General features: G+C 37.2%; 1 protein-coding gene across 1 annotated transcript in view; it reads left to right on the plus strand.

Annotated features, from left to right (window-relative positions):
* Window positions 1-18,372, plus strand: part of LOC122806400 (receptor-type tyrosine-protein phosphatase mu-like) — a 1,009,373-nt gene that overhangs the window by 287,529 nt on the left and 703,472 nt on the right. The gene's annotated exons all lie outside the window — the stretch shown is intronic.

An 18,372-nucleotide genomic window follows, 5' to 3' on the forward strand; every position in this document is an offset into this window, starting at 1 on the left:
TTATCTGTTTTTACAACATATGGCATATATATATGTGAAGTATTTTGTCTACTCAGTACAAGGCACATTGAACAGACTGCTGTAAAAAGTAGATATGCATAGACTACCAAGCATAAAATGAAAATAGGTTCATAAATTCCTTCTAGTCTTGCTGTCCAGGGAACTATTGAGGAACGTAGCCCAAATTCCCAGTCACCCCTGAGCACAGTTTGGATAAGTGACTTGCTCAATGTCACACAGTAGGTAAATAAGGAAATCCAACCCTGCGCTACAAGCTCTACAGCTTAGAACTTTCTCCCTCTGCAACAACTGACAGATTAATCTATGAAGAGTTTAGTCTATATGTCAAAATAATACAGATTTACCTCTTCAGATTAATATAGCTGCAGATAATTACTACAACCTTCCTCAGTCATCACATCCATGGTGTGATGGACTAATCATTTGTGACATGTAGAGAATGGCCACTGCTCTTAAACTATATGTGCTCATTGCAAAATGTGACATATTGAGCGTTATACAATAATTGTAAAATTAAGTCAGTCTGACTCGTTAATAAAGAAATTTTGTGTGTGAGTAAACCATGTGTTTATGAAGAAATACCAACTGCATTCAGAAAATAATCATTGATGTGTGAAGCAATTATTCAATCAAATACATTCAGAAATATACTCTGAGTCATACAGTAGTGCCGTGGTGGTTCAGCGGTAGCGTTTTTGCCTCACAGCAAGAGGTTCTCCCATTCAATTCTTGGCTGGAGTGCCTTCTGTGTTGAGTCTGCATGTCCTCCCCGTGGTTGGGTGTCGTTCGAAAGACATGCGTGAATGGGCATGCCTTTGTTGAAGGTTGGGCGTCGGGCTGGCACCTCGGCATCTGTAAAAATCTACTGCCAATCATTAGCAGACCGGAGTTATGCTGTGGCGACCCCTAACCAGGAAAAGCCGAAAGAAGAACAACAACTCTTGAGTCATACAGTGAAGTAAACAAAATGCTGCTATCTTCATTTCCCATGAAATACTATTTACACAGACAGACACATAAACACACACACACACACACACACACACACACACGCCAACAAACAGCAAAAAATTACACATTTTTCACTTTGTCATTCAGCTTTATAAAATAAAATACATTGACCAAAAAATTAATTTAAAGTTAATAGAAAAGCGAAGCCCTCATCACTATTGTGTACTGCACTAGGATTGTATTTCATACCCTGTGAATTTCTTCATTCAGAATTATATCTAATGCACTTATTAATTATATTTATTTAAATCTGAAATGAGGTAAAGCACTGAATGGCATAAACCATTTTTTAGTCTGGCCTAGATGCAAACAATGTGAGTTTAACAATCAATAAAAAAATATGCAAAACAATAACAAATATAATAAAACATGAAGCAGTACAAAAAGAGACAAAATCACCTATTACCTAGGAGAAAAAAATGGGTGATCCAAGCCATTTCTAAATAGTACATGCAATGTACACAGGAAGGGGTGTCTAGTGTATTTATCTAGTTAACATATATGACAAAAAACTGTCCCTTGGCAAATTCCACAGTTCTCTGCAGTCAGTCAGGATGTACTTAGAGCTCAGAATGCTATATCTGCAAAAATCTGAATAATTAAGTTCAAAGAATAAAAAAAAATTAAAACAAATTTATTTTTAAAATGTTTATTAAACAATGACATTTCAAAATAGAAAAATCATTAATCATGCTAAGTACAAAGCTTAACAATTAACTCCAAAGGTCTTTATACATAAATATTAACATAATGCTAACAACTATAGATATAGGTAAAATTAACTCTGAATAAAACATGGAAGGATAAGAATTAAATCATCTCAAGCATCCTCAAACCTACAATTTGCTATATTATACTGAAAGCCACTATGAAAACAGTTCACAGCCCAGGATGAATTGTTCAAACAAATGTTGGTGAAACAGCCATTAAGCACATATGCTTCCCCAAACTAGACACTTTCAGAATGTATGAACTGGAAGGGTAAACTGACTCATTTTTCAAGGAAGTGTGAAGAGCTTCCAACTAAATATAATCTATTCCAAGGCTATATTATCTTAAAGTATGCTATATTTCTTTATGAACCTTCATCAGTGTTTGCAAATTTGGCAAATTTTTTCAGCAAACTCATTTAACAAAACTACAACTTGACATTCATTGCACTTTCAGTTGATTATATAGATTATAAATTGGTCTTAGAAATTATAGCACGCTTGTCAAAAGTTTATAGCATTAGCCTGATGAGCCTGGTCTGCAAAGCCATGGCATGTATCATCATGGAACTTATAAACAAAGACATTGGTAATCTCCAAACTCTGGACCCCACCCAGTTCAAGTTTGTAAAAGGCAGATCATGTCTCCTAAACCTGATAGACTTCTTTGAAGCAGTTACCAAAGCCGTAGATGAGGGCAAGGTGGTTCACACAGCCTATCTAGATCTCGCCAAGGCTTTCAACACCATCCCCCACTCTGGAATTATAGATACACTCAGTAAACTAGGTATACATCCCTATGTCACAAGATGGGTTGCCAACTGGCTCACTGACAGAACCCACACTGTGAAAGTAGCAGACTCCAAATCCAACTTCAGACCAGTGACAAGTGGAGTAACACAGGGTTCAGTCCTGGGTCCTCTCCTTTTTGGTATCTACTTCTCTTAAGTACAGGCTAACACAGAAGGTCTTTGGCTAATGAAGTTCGCAGATGACTGCAGACTACGAAGCATAATCGAAACTCCTAACAATGTAGACATCCTACAAAAGGGCCTCACTGAGACAGATGCCCGGTGTCAAAGCCATGGCCTCAAGCTCAGTGCCAAAAAGTGCATTGTCATCCCTTTTGGTAAAAACTCTGTACCCATGAACTACCATATAGGCGGTAATCTACTTAACACCAAAAGTGTGATAAGAGACCTTGGGACACAGGTAGACAGTAGTCTCTCCATTGATAATCACATCACCACAGTAGTCAGGAAATCCTTCTACGTGCACACCTCATCACAAAAGGTTTCTGTTCCAGGAAAAAACAGGTAATTGTTCCTCTCTACTCATCGGTCATTAGACTCATATAGAGTACAATGCCCCTTTTGGTATGTACCTCATAAGACATCTACAACAACTGGAAAGGCCACAGAAATACCTGACAAAGAGGATTACTGGCCCCAAACAGAAGCCCTATGCAGACCGTCTCAAAAAAACTCCAGCTTTACTCCGTCACATATCGCCTACTCAGAGGCGATCTCTGCCCAACATACAAAGCTATGTCAATCCCAGAACTGATGGACATGCTCCACTTAAAGAAATCCCAATCCCTCTGAGCTACACGCTCTAGGGACCTAAACCTTGTCACCACAATAACCAGAACATTCTGGAGAGATAGATTCCTGTCCAGGAGACTTCCCATACACTGGAACAAACTACCTATCTATATCAAACAAAGCTCCTTATTAGCACTCTTCAAGAAAAATCTTGATGATTGGATGGGAAATAGGAAATTCACCCCGGGATCACTTCTGTGGCTCTGCTCAACAGGGCCACAGGAAAATAATTGTCTTGGGTGGCGAAAGCCAGGGTACCTTTTTGGCTGGGCTTATACAGGCCCTAGGGCCAATAGCCTAGTACCTACCTATGAACCTATATAATATAAATCTTCTTGTTATCAAAAGATAGAAATTATTTAAATTCTGGCCTTTTGGTGGTACAGTAAGCCAGCCAAACTTTTTTACTGGTTACGCAATTTCTTAAATGGCTTCAGACTGCAAGTGAGCTGGTAGCACAGGGACTTGGTGAGATTTTCACTTGTTCTTGGGGACAGGAATAGCCCTGCTAACCTTAGAAGGACCCAAGCTGAGGTCAGAAGGGTTTCTATGATCTGTGGGCAAGCAATGGGTTTGGTATATTAAGTTGCCAGGTACAGAAGTGGGCATGCCACCATGACGCCATAGCATGCTGCCACTAAAAGAGAAAATATTGGTCCTAGTAACCTTACATATGTCCTATGCAATTAATGCAATGTTTTAGTGGTACTCCGAGGAAAAAAATAACAGTATGAATTTCTGCAAAAGAGATGTAACTTTGCAAATATTGCTTTGAGAACAGAAATAATAGGATGCTATGGTACACAAAAAAAACAAAACAAAAAGGACATTGGGCATGCAACTCTGTGCATAAAATTTGAAAAAGGAATAAGAGATCATTTTAGTAATTTCCTCCTTCGTTTAGATAATGTTTTCATCTGATAGGTGACCTTCTATTTATTATTCCTTTAATTAACAGAGTATTAAGTATCTTTGTGAGAGGGTAATTGCACATTGATTGCCAGGTTATATGCTTTCTTCAAGTTGTGAGGATGGTCTATAGAAGCTTGTATTGTGAGATAGGACTAGATCTAACTAAAGCTTCATTAAATAAGCCAGTCAGTTTATTTAAAATAGCATTAATATTCCAGGTCTTTCATTCAGTCCATTAAACTGGTTGCTTATTGGCAGAGTGAATAATAGTGAAATGTCATCAAGTGTTCCATTCATTTGAAATTTTAAGATTTCGGATGAATGGAACAAATGCTTGTGAGTAAAGTTAATGCAGGTTTAGGAAAGTAATGCAACCATTAGAAATTCTGAAGATTTCAGCATTAGAGGTTAGCAGTATTTGTGTAAGTGTAGGCGAGATAAGGTTAGGGTAGGATTAATTGTGGGCATAGTTGTAGAGTAATGAGTATGTTGGTGCATGCTTGTATGTCCAAGCTATCTAGATTAATGGTAGTGTTATAGAAAGGCTTTTTGACAGGTGAAGCCCTCTATCCACCTTACTGATATCTTCCCTGACCCTGCACCTTACCTTTCAAAAACCCTTTCCATAAAATTGTCACTATTCAGATAAGCTTGTTCTGAATATGTGGTGGGATTTTGGTGTTCTAATCACAAAAACAAACTTTGTTTCCTTTTGTGATAATTGTATTCTACATGTTTTGAATTTTTGATAGGTTGCATTTTAGATTGCTGGCATCAATTATTTTGTTACTGGTGTCTTTTCATTCCTATAATTCCACATATACTCCATGATCTGTACCACTTACCAAACTGAGAGCCAGGAGACTAGAGTAAGTGAACAATCCAAGATAATAGGCTGCTATGTACTGTAGCACAAGTTACACATTTCTGTTTGTAGGAGAATGACGTGATGAGTGTATTGAATAAGATACAAGGGTCAAGCCATGATGTGACTACCTTTCAACTGTCCAGATTTTTGCAGAATGTCCAGATTTTTGCCTCATATATTGACCTGTTACTTATACAATTGTGATTTTCTGGAAAATCAGTGAAGAATGAAGTCACTAAATAATGACACACATTTTAGTTTCAGACTTCATATCCTTCAGAAAATGCATGTTAACACAAATCCTGCTATTCTAGCAACTTTCTATGTTTATAAGAGCAATATTTCAAATCAGTCCCTATTTTCAGACCTTTGTTCCCCCATTGTTTTAGTCTTTGTCCAGATTTCTTGCTCTAAGAGTATGAGAGGTTGAGAGGTATGAATTATGAGTTGATCTTCCCAAGCAAACTTTTCTGATATGGCAATAAAGTAATATGATATGAGGCAACCACTCTATGATGTTTGTTAATCTCTGTTAGTGTATCAATGTTTTGATTTGTTCTTTAATTTACCTGTTATTTGTTTATGATGTAAGTAGACCTGGACCAAAGATTCTTTTTAGTCCTGCCCCAAACCACAAGGTAGAAATGGCCCCCTTGTTATAGAAGGAATTAGATGTCCACAAAAATCACAAAAGCTGATAGGCCAAAGAAGAGCCATAAAGACGATAGAGTGGACAATTGAGGATAAGAAAGAAATTATGTATTGTTACTATCTGTTATGCAAAAAGCCCAGAATTTCCAGGCACGGGATATACAAAATGATTAAGAGCGAAATTAGAGGAATGAAAGATACTTCCATAAGAAAAACTGTCAGAAGCTTCAAATGAAAATGTGCGTTCATTAATACAACAGATTTGTGAAAAACAGTATATAGATCAAGAAACTTTGTTCTGTTTGGAAAAAGAAGCATCTAAGGAAGTCCAAAAATATAAACAACAAAACCTAGAGATATTTGGGAAGTATAAAAAAGAAATATGGACATGGAAAATAAAGAGAGATTTGATATGGTGCAATATTTATGCAAAGGAGAAAGCCAAATTAGTCAATATAAAGAAGGCAGCCCCAAAGCTATTCGAAGAGAAATACACACAAAGGCATCTGGATATGGACAATTTTACAATAAAATAAATATCACAAAGATGGAACATAGAAAAGAAGATTAGTAAAGTAGAAGTTAAAAAATAGAAGTTGAACTTATGGAGCGCCTGCAAAGTGAAGGATTTGGTGTAAAAGGTCTAACACAGGTTTCATCACAGCATCATGGAGTGAGTCCCCAAAGTAGGGAGAAACAGGAAGATCAGAAGCCATCTGAAGAAGCAATATGGACATGGGAAAGAAAAAGAGATTTAATATGGTGCAACAATTGTGCAAAGGAGAAAACAAAACTAGTCAATACAAAAAGAGCAGTACCAAAGATATTTGAAGAGAAATACAGCAAAAGAATATGGACATGGAAAACTTTACAATACAAAAAATAAGAAGACAAAGAGGAGAAGCAGAAAAGGAGATTAGTAATGGAGAAGTTAAAGAAATAGAAATGGAGGTTATGGAGTACCTACAAAGTGAAGGATTCAGTGTAGAAAATCAAATGCAGAAAGCACCATAACAGGATAGAGTAATGGATATCCAAATTAAGGTGAAACCAGTGGAACAGGAAGCAACTGGTCAGGTGCCATATCAAGATATGTTGGAGCCTTCCACAGGAAACCAGTATAAACATTCACTTGAAGCTAAACAGCAAGGAAAGGAACAGGAAATTGTGGAAACTCTGGTGCAGTCAATGTTGAGGAGTGATAGGCCAGTGAGTTCCCATATGACATAGCAACATATGGCACAGGATGAAATTGAAGAGAATGTACTACAGGAAGATGCTATAGAACTTTCTATAGAATGGCTGCAGGAAATGGAAAACAAGGGATGTGCCCTTGAGCTGAGAAGAGTTGCTTGATGGACATGGATAGATATATTAAGATCAATGAGAGAAATGGACTGCAGAAGGTCAATAAAACCCAAAATGTCAGAAGCCTGATAAAACAAATGAATGCAGTAGTTAGAACTGTCCATAGAGATTCATGTGCTATAACAGAAGTAAACAGGATATATTACTGTGCTGCTAAATTAATAAGTGATAAAGTTCTACCACAAGAACACAGGGTAGTGATGGAAGGGAAGAGGAGAAATTGAATACCATCAAGCAAGTATCGAACAGAGAAAATGATAAAGCAATTAGGACAGGAAGTGTCACTGTTAAAAGACTATAGAAGAAGGACTAGATCAACAAAAATACTAACAAAGATAGATGTGATAAAATCAATGTCCAGTATTAGAACAGACCAGAATTTATCATGCACTGTCGCAAATAAATTAAAAATTTCAGCACAGGCGGAAAAACTTAGAAGATACACTGATAAATATAAAGGAAAAGTACAAAATAAGCAATTTATTGATGACCCAAAAATGTTTTATAGAGAATTGGGAAAGAATGTAAAAGGAATTGAAAGACCAGCAAAAAAGAGGAAATAGATACATTTTGGAGAAATATCTATGAAGATCCTGTGGAACATAACAAAGATGCTAAATGGACAGAAGAAGTTAAAGAAAGAATAAGACGTTTAAAGGTGCAGAGTATGAAATGGGATAAAGTAACAGCCAGAGAGATTGAAACAAAGTTAAGAAAAGCCTCTAATTGGAAAACCACAGGCCCAGATGCAGTACCTAACTTTTGGTTAAAGGTATTAACATCTTTTTACGAAGATTTAGCCATGAGTAAGAACTATTTATATGCGCTCCCCAAACAGACACCAACCTGGCTAACAGCAGCCAAACCAATGCTCCTACGTAAGAGTGAACCTGCAAGCTACCCTAAAAATTAAAGACCAATAACTTGCCTTCCAATTACGTATAAACTACATGGGGACTGATGCTGACAGAGTTTATAGTCATTTGGAAGAAAATTCAATTATGACAGCAGAACAAAAGAGCAATAAAAGAAAGTCATATGGATCAAAGGATCACTTATTGTTAAATAAACTCATATTGAAGAACTGTAAAAAGGGGAAGAATTTAAGTATGGCATGGATTAACTATAAAAAGCATTTGATAGTATCCCACATTCATGGATAAAAGGGTGCTTAAAATGTATAAGATACAACGTACACTGATCAACTACATTAAAGTGACCATGAAACAGTGGCAGACCATTTTGCAATTAAACAATGATAAAGGCCAGATTATTATCCCAGGGATAAAAATTCAAAGGGGGATATTCCAGGGTGGCTCTCTGTCACCTTTGCTATTCTGCCTTGCCATTAACATATTAAGCTATTTACTTAACAGCTTAGGCCATGGTTACAATCTGGCTTCTAAAAACAACGAAGTGTAAAGACTTCTCATCTTATCTTTGTCAATGATTTAAAACTGTATAGCTCATCAGATGAGGAACTGAAGGCACATCTGCAGGTTGTCAAAACTTTTTCAGATGATATAAGAATGCCATTTGGTCTTGATAAGTGTGAAAAAAGAACCTTTAAAGCAGGAAAACTGCAGCACCAGAAAAACATCAGTTTGGGACAAGAATTAATGAAGGATCAACAATAAATCATGAACAAATGTGAATAAAACTTAGTAAGGAATACTTTAGAGACTTAAATTAATTCTGAAAACAGAGGTGACATCTAGGAACAAAATCCAAGCTATAAAACAATTTGCTCTTCTTGTCCTAACTTATAGTTTTGGAGTGACTGACTGACCCCAAAACATGTTGGATAGATTAGATAGGAAAACAAAAAGGATGCTTCATGCTCACCAAATGATTTATAAAAATCAGTGTATACCAAGATTATATATTCTCCATTCCTAAGGAGAGATGGGCCTCCTTAAAACTGATTACATGTATAGATCTGCAATTGTGGGACTCCACACATATTTGCTGACCTCGCAAGACTAAAATGTAGTGAACATTTTGAAACATGAGGAGACTAATTCAAAGATGACTTCTCTGCTTAATTTAGCAGAAGCATATTGGCATCAAGCAGGAATGGAAATCAAACCAGAAGTAGATAAAAATCAGGCAGTAACTGAATGTGCCAAAAAACAAAAGAAAGAATATAAGGTGAAGAACCAGATAAAAAGGCAAGAAATGTGGAAAAAGCATAAATATAGTTGCAAGTATAGAAAATTTCTGGAAGAACCTCATGTTGATCAGGAACAAATGCAGGAATTGTTAAGGAGAGGCAAATTCAAACCAAGAGATGAATGGTTAATATTGGCAGCCCAAGATAGTGGGCTACATACACACTGGTTTACAACATCCATTGAACATGTGGGAGAAACAGACAAATGTAGGTTTTGTAAAACCGAATTGGAAACAGTTGCACACCTTGTTGCTGGCTGTGACATACTAATAGCAGAAGGGCTGTATACTGAAAGACATAATAATGTGGCAAGACTGTTGCAGTGGGAATTGTGCAAGCATTATGGTACTGAAGTGGCTGAAAAACACTGGAAACATGAGCCACAAAGCATCATAGAAAAAGATGAAGTTTATATCACATGGGAGCACCCATTACCAACAGTTCAAAAGATAGATGCTAGAAAAACTAAAAACCTCCGGTGGAACAGGAAACACTGTCAATATGATGGAAATGTTGCCAGAATTCCAAGCAAAATTCACAAAGAATTACTGTAAAGAAATAAAATAATTCCACAGTCTGTAAGGTACATTAAAAAAACTGCTCCAAAAAATCGCGTGCTAGAACCACCGTTTATTAGTAACAGAAACACAAAAAGAATGACCTAGGTTTCGTCCATCTCCACAGACTTCATCAGATAATGCCAAAAAATGTACTAAGCCACTTAAATAGTACCCGTCGAGTTAAGAATCCAATTACACAATTAATCAATGCAATATTAAAAACTTGTTTAAAAACAAATAGAATACAAAACAATACATACAATAAATGTAATAAAATCATGGTGTACTCCAATATAATTTAACTTGTACAATAATTAATAAAATACTAGTAAATTTAAAATTGTAATTTGTATGATTTGTGTAATGAATGTATATATATATATATATATATATATATATATATATATATATAAGGTATTTATAAAGATGTGTGTATGTATAGGGGTGCTAAAAATATAAACTATATACTATATTGATATCACATAAATATAACATAAATTTAAATATAAATATAGGTTATATAAATATAATATAATATGATAATTAATTTAATACTATTCTATGTATATATATTATTATTAACTATACTATCATATATATCCTAATTAATTATGTAACACTAATGTAAGTTCCAAATATGAATAACAATAAATGAAAAATATATTACGTACAATTATTGTTAACCTGATCAAAATTAATAATTAATAATCTAAAAATATAAATTCATATTGATAAGTGTAAAAATATACACACATAATAAATGTCGTACTAAACTACAATTCTACTTCAATATTATCTCCCCTTAAGGTTATTAAGTCTTAGGATAGGCTTAATACTACAGTATTCATTTAAACCTGGACGATTGTAAGCATTCAACAAAATTTGCATTCTTAACTCTTGTGCATCTAAATCATAGGCAGTAATCCTGCCCTGTGGATCATTCCTGATTTGTGATACCCCAAAAAACTTGAAATGGTGACTGGTGCATTGTGCGACATGTCTTGCTAAAGCGTTGGTTTTCTTGGAATTTTTTATATCATTTAGATGTTCCTTGATTCTATCCCTCATGTGTCTACTCGTCTTCCCAACGTAAAATGCGTCACATTGTTGGCACAAAGCAATTTAGATCACATTAGTAGAGTAGCAATTAAAATAGCCACCTATTTTGATATTATAATGGTTAACCTTAATACTCTTGTCAGTGTTAAGAATATAAGTGCAAACAGAGCACCTACCACACTTAAAATTACCTATACGTTTATTAAGGGCAACTTCCTTATTGACTAATCCCCTTTCAAATAAATCTTTAAATGATGAATCCTTTCTATAAATGTATGGAATTTTGCCCTGAAAAACTCTTCCTAAATTATTATCGGTTACCACCAAATTCCAATTTTTATTAATAATCCCTTAAACAAAACCTAGCATTTATAATCCACCCATGAATGATAGGGTAGCAATATTTGAGAAAATTAGTGAAACAGATTTAAGACAGTTCTATAAGAATTACCAACAACCCATGCACACTAATTTGACCAATCAGGAACAGGTCATTCTTAAGAAGATCTTAACTACAAACAACATTAGAATTATGAAACCCTATAAGGGTAGTGGCATGGTAGTTGTTGACAAGACTTAATAACCTTAAGGGGAGTTAATATTGAAGTAGAATTGTAGTTTAGTATGACATTTATTATGTGTGTATATTTTTACACTTATCAATATGAATTTATATTTTTAGATTATGAATTATTAATTTTGATCAGGTTAACAATAATTGTACGTAATATATTTTTCATTTATTGTTATTCATATTTGGAACTTACATTAGTGTTACATAATTAATTATGATATATATGATAGTATAGTTAATAATAATATATATACATAGAATAGTATTAAATTAATTATCATATTATATTATATTTATATAACCTATATTTATATTTATATTTATGTTATATTTATGTGATATCAATATAGTATATAGTTTATATTTTTAGCACCCCTATACATACACACATCTTTATAAATACCTTATATATATATACATTCATTACACAAATCATACAAATTACAATTTTAAATTTACTAGTATTTTATTAATTATTGTACAAGTTAAATTATATTGGACTACACCATGATTTTATTGCATTTATTGTATGTATTGTTTTGTATTCTATTTGTTTTTAAACAAGTTTTTAATATTGCATTAATTAATTGTGTAATTGGATTATTAACTCGACGAGTACTATTTAAGTGGCTTAGTACATTTTTTGGCGTTATCTGATGAAGTCTGTGGAGACGGACGAAACCTAGGTCATTCTTTTTGTGTTTCTGTTACTAATAAACGGTGGTTCTAGCACGCGATTTTTTGGAGCAGTTTTTTTAATGTACCTTACAGACTGTGGAATTATTTTATTTCTTTACAGTAATTCTTTGTGAATTTTGCTTGGAATTCTGGCAACATTTCCATCATATTGACAGTGTTTCCTGTTCCACCGGAGGTTTTTAGAGGTTCATTCATTGTGGATTATAGATGCTAGAAAACTGGATATAGTGGTCCAAGAAAAGAAGACAAAACTAGCATTGATCATTGAAATTGCTACACCCAGTGAATTCATAATCTTACATACAGAGACACGCAAAGTCATAAAATATCAGGATCTGCAGGCAGAAACAAGAGCAATGTGGAAGAAAGATACCCAGACAGTTCCGATAGTAAACAATAGTAGAAACAATGGGACTTATAAAAAATAGTCTACAATTGTATTTAGTTAGGTATTTTACCAATTCATGTAACCCCATATGAATTGCAGAAGGAGTCATTACTGGGCACATTGTGGGTGCTGCTAAGAGCACTTTTGTTTGACATCAAAGAGTGAAACAATACTAATTTCATGAACTTTAATTGTACTTTGACTTAGAAATAAGGTCCATTTCCATCACAGTATTAAAACCCCAAATATTTGGAGAAATTAAAAACAGAAATAATTGGAGACTCCATCGTGACACATACTGATGTCCCTCTCACCAGGCTGAGTAAGGAGAAAGTTATGGTCAGTTGCTTATCAGGGCTAGGATCCACCACATTATGCATGCACTGAGGACATTGGACCACAATTGCCAATATGACTCAGTCATAGTTCATGTAGGAGTAAATGACCTGAGACATTCCTCCCTAGACTATATGAAGAGAGACATCATGGAGCTCTCGGAATATGTGTCTCAGGCAGGTATGAGCCTAGCATTGAGCAGCATTTTACCTTGTCCAAGGATGATGACACAATATGAACAAAAAATAATTGACTTTAATAACTGGCTTAGTTTCTAGTACCGTTCTAAGGGGGTGCAATATTTGTCAGCATGGAAGGAGATGGTCAACAGATCACGCTGCTTTGCCAGGGATGGTCTGCACCTCTCCCCTCTAGGCTTTTGAATATTAGCTAAAACATCGTCTTCTCCATAGTGCCTTTTTTAGGCAATGCCAAACTGAAAGAATTTCTGGCATAGCAAATTAAATCCAAGAAAATCTAAATGTATTACTCCTCAATGCTAGGAATCTAAACAAAAAATCCACTCCCTAAAAGCTCTCTTTACCCTAGAGAATGCTGATGTCGGTGTGGTCACTGAGACATGGTTTAAAGCTGCAGAGAGCACACCAACCAAGGTTATAATGCCTTCCACACATTTAGGCCAGCTACCTCACAGACAGGGACTAAAAGTGGAGGTGTCTCAATTTACACCAAAAATAAATATATTTCAAGGATGGTCAAACAGAACAATGCACTTGAGCTGCTTCATGTTCAAATCACCATAGGTAAAATCCAATACCACTTCCTTGCAAGCTATAGGTCCCCCTCTATGACCCAGGAAACCCATGCCATGTATTTAAACTTATTAGAAATAGTAACCATCCAACCCAATACCATATTCATGGGAGACTTTAATTACACCACTATTAACTAGGAATCCTATGACACTAAACATACATGCACAGAGATTCATGGATTTTTTTAAACACACACTCCCTAGACCAGATAGTCAGTACACCAACCAGGGGTACAGCCATACTGGATCTGGTCCTCACTAATATGGGAGACTGCTGCACACCCCCTACTGTAATGTCTTCCCTGGTAAGGTCAGACCACAAAATGGCCTTCTTTGAAGTAAAAATAAAACCTGAACCTCAAGCTAAACCTGGAATATTCAGGAACATTTCTAAGGGTAACCTCCTGCAATTAAGTGAGAACCTGGCAAAATTTCAATTTTGCTGTCTATGCAGAACTCTTCACAGGAACCCTGTACAAGCATGTTAATAGCTGCATAGAGGCAACTGTACCCACCAGGAAGAAGTACAGAACTAACTCAAAAAACAAGCCTCCCTGGTGGAATCACAAAATCAATAGGCTGTATAACAGGAGGAAGAAAACCATGGTAAAAATTAGGAGGTGCAGCACCTAGCAGGATAAATGCGCTCTCATCAATCTAAACAAACAACTAAGAGTACAAATACAGTCTACCAAAGCAAATTTGAGGTAGGTTTGGCCTCCCAGGTCAAGGACAACCACAAAGCATTCTTTAGCTATGTCTGCAACCTCAAAGGCAATACACAGTTGTGTGCAGAGCTCATTGCAAATGGAGCCACCTATATGAGCCAGAAGACATAGCAAACCCCCTGGCTGATAAATTCAGCTCCAACATTAACCCTTACTCCCTCTCAACCTTTTCTCAGAAAATATTATCAAATATAACTCCCCCTACTACAACTAGGGAACAGGTCCTTAATGCTCCTTCTAAGACCAAGAACACTTTATCAATGTCCCCAACCAATATCTCAGGATGCCTTCTAAATTGCATGAAATGTGACCTATCAGGTCTTCTGTAATTACTATTTAATGTAGCCTCCAAACAGGCTTTGTGCCTCATGAATGGAGAAAGGCAACAATCATCCCTCTGCACAAAGGTGGGCCATCTACAGACCCTGGAAACTACAGACCCACAAGTCTCACTAGTCTGCAAAGCCATGGAAAGAATTATCATGAAGATGATCAATGGAGATATAGTAAACCTCCAGACACTGAAACCAACCCAGTTTGGTTTCGTCAAGGGCAGATCATGCCTACTCAACCTAGTGGACTTCATTGAGAAGGTCACCAATGCAATGGATGATGGTAAAATCATTCACACTGCCTAACTTGACCTGGCCAAGGCATTTGACACAATATCTCACTCAGGCATTGTTGACAAGCTCAGGAGGTTAGGTACAAACCCGTATGTCAACCAGAGGATAGCCAACTGGCTCTAGACAGGATCCAGGAAGTTAGAATTAGGGCGTCCACCTCTACAAAGAGGCCAGTCATAAGTGGAGTCCCTCAGGGATCAATCCTTAGACCGCTCCTTTTTGACATTTACTTTTCAGAAGTTAAGGCCAATGTCAGTAGTCTCTGGCTGACTAAATTGCAGATGATTGCAAATTAGGAGCTGTCACTGAATCTCACACTGATGCAAATGTTTTCCGTGAGGGGTTGATTAAGACAAACAACTGGTATAGATAGGTAGGTTCATAGGTAGGTACTAGGCTATGGGCCCTGGGGCCTACATAAGCCTAGCCAAAAAAGTTCCCTGGCTTTCACCACCCAACAAAGTTATTTTCCTGCACCCCTGTCTACCAGAGCCATAGATGTGATCCCCAGGGAGAATTTACTATTTCCCATCCAGTTGTCGAGATTTTTCTTAAAGAGGGCTAATGAGGAGCTTTGCTTGACATGAATGGGTAGTCTGTTCCAGAGCATGGGAAGTCTCTGGGACAGGAATCTATCCCTCCAGAATGTTCTGTTTATTGTGGTGGCAAGGTTTAGGTCCCTGGAGCATGTGTCTCGGAGGGATTGGGGTTTCTTTAAGTGTAGCATGTCCAACAGATCTGGGTTTGACATGGATTTGTATGTTAGGCAGAGGTTGCCTCTGAGTAGGTGATAAGTGACAGAGTAGAGCTGGAGTTTTTTGAGACAGTCTGCGTATGGCATCTGTTTGAGGCCAGTAATCCTCTTAGTGAGGTATTTCTGTGACCTTTCTAGTTGTTGCAGATGTCTTCTGAGGTACATGCTAACTGGAGTGTTGCACTCTATAATGGTCTGATGAGAGATGAGTAGAGAGGAACAATGACCTCTTTTTTTTTTGGAGGTGAACCCCTTTGTGATGAGGTGTGCCACACAGAAGGATTTCCTGACTACTGTGGTGATGTGATTATCAAAGGAGAGGCTACTGTCCACCTGTGTCCCAAGGTCTCTTATCACACTTTCAGTGTTTAGTAGGCTACTGCCTATGTGGTAGCTCATAGGTACACTGCTTTTCCCAAAGGGGATGACAATGCACTTCTTGGTATCAAGCTTGCGTCAGTCTCAGTAAGGCCCCTTTGTAGAATGTCCACATCATTAGGTGATTCTGTTATGGCACCTAGTTTGCATTTGTCTGTGAACTTCATTAGCCAAAGACCTGCTGTATTAGCCTGGACTTCTGAAAAGTAGATGCCAAACAGAAAGGACCCAGGACTTATCCCTGTGATACTCCACTTGTCACTGGTCTGAAGCTGGATTTAGAGTCAGCTACTTTCACTGTGTGGGCTCTGTCAGTGAGCCAGTTGGCCACCCATCTTGTGACATAGGGATTTATGCCCAGTCTAGTGAGTTTATCTATAATTCCAGAGTGGGGGATGGTGTCAAAAGCCTTGACAAGGTCAAGATAGGCTGTGTGCACCACCTTACCCGCATCCACGGCTCTGGTGACTGCTTCAAAGAAGCCAATCAGGCTTAGGAGACATGACCTATCTTTTACAAACCCAAACTGAGTGGGGTCCAGAGTTTGGAGGTTAGCTATGTCCTTGTTTATAAGCTACAAGATGATACATTCCATGGCCTCACAGACCAGGCTCGTCAGGCTAATGACGCGATAGTTCCCGGGGTCTGTGGTGGTGCCCCCTTTGTGAAGTGGGATAACTGTCACTGTGTGCCATTCAGTAGGCACAAAGCCTGAAGTGAGGCTATGATTGAACATGGTACTTAGGTGGGGTGCCAGTTCATTCTGTAGTTCATGCAGAATGCAGCCTGGGATGTTGTCAGCTCCCATGGATGCTGTGTTCTTGGCTTTGGAGTGTGCAATCTTTACTTGTGCAGCCATGATTACAGGGATTTTGCATTCTTCCGGTATAGTGATGGGCTCTTTTGGGGGTGGGGGGGGGGTGAAGTTTGCACTGAACCTATCTGCTAGGATGTTGGCAATATCATTTTGTTCTGTATATCTAGTGTCATTGTGCTGTAGCTCAGAGCAGATCTGAGTGTCACCATTGAGATGCTTGACATCAGAGCTATGGACTAAAATTAAAAGCCAATAAATTCATAATAGTATCCTTTGGGAAGTCATCCATCCCTGGTAACTATCAGATTGGCAACATGCCCCTTAGAACTGACCCAGTAGTCAGGGATGTAGGGACACACATGTATAGTAATCTAGCCTTGGACCATCACATGCCTACAGTGGTGAGGCAATATTTCTATGTTGTGCAACTTATAAACAACAGTATAGCATCTAAGTCTAAGGAAGTCATTGTTCCACTGTATTCAGCATTCATCAGACCTGTCATTGAGTATAATGTCCCCTTTGATACATACCTAACTAGACAAATCCAACAACTGGAATGTCCACAGAGGTTCCTCACTAAAGGAATACAGGGCATAAGTAAAATGTCCAATGCAGACTGCCTCAAGGCCCTATCCCTGTATTCTATCTCCTACAAGCTTTTGAGGGAAGATCTATGCCTGTCATACAGGGCACTGTCAGACCCCACTCTGATGGACCTCCTGCATATCCACAAAATAAACAGCATCAGAATTACCCATTCTAAAGACTTAAACCTTGCATAATATAAATACGACCTGCTGGAGAGATAGATATATATCCCAGAGAGTACCCCATCCACGGAACAGGCTCTCCATCCATGTGAAGCAGAGTTCCTCCCTAAACCAATTCAAGTGCAACTTGGACAACTGGATGGGAAACTGGAAATTCATCCCTGGTTTGGCACCTATGTCTCTAATATTCATACCCTGGATTCTCCTGGTGAGGTACCTTTGGGGGTGTTCCAACTGTTGCAAGTTATTGATTAGGTACATGCCAAAATAGGCAATGTATTCAATAATGAGGCTAGTCTGATAAGGGCTGATCAGAGTGATATTATAACTTCCTTGGACCTGGATGCCATACCCTTACTTATGAGTTGGGAGTTATAGAATGATTGTCTTATTATCTTGGCTATATGTTCGTTGAAAGCCAGATTATTCTCTACATATGTTCCCAGATCCCTAACTATTGGTTCATCTCTTAGTGATGTTTTATCAATGGAGTAATTAGCTTGGGTAGATGATTTCCCAAAGGGCACTATAATGCATTTCTTCATACTGATCCTGACTTCATGTGTCCTATCTGTGTGTATCTACTT

The sequence above is a fragment of the Protopterus annectens genome, chromosome 1.part1, assembly GCF_019279795.1.
Source record: "Protopterus annectens isolate FY-2018-M chromosome 1.part1, PAN1.0, whole genome shotgun sequence".
In the NCBI taxonomy this organism is placed as follows: domain Eukaryota; kingdom Metazoa; phylum Chordata; order Ceratodontiformes; family Protopteridae; genus Protopterus; species Protopterus annectens.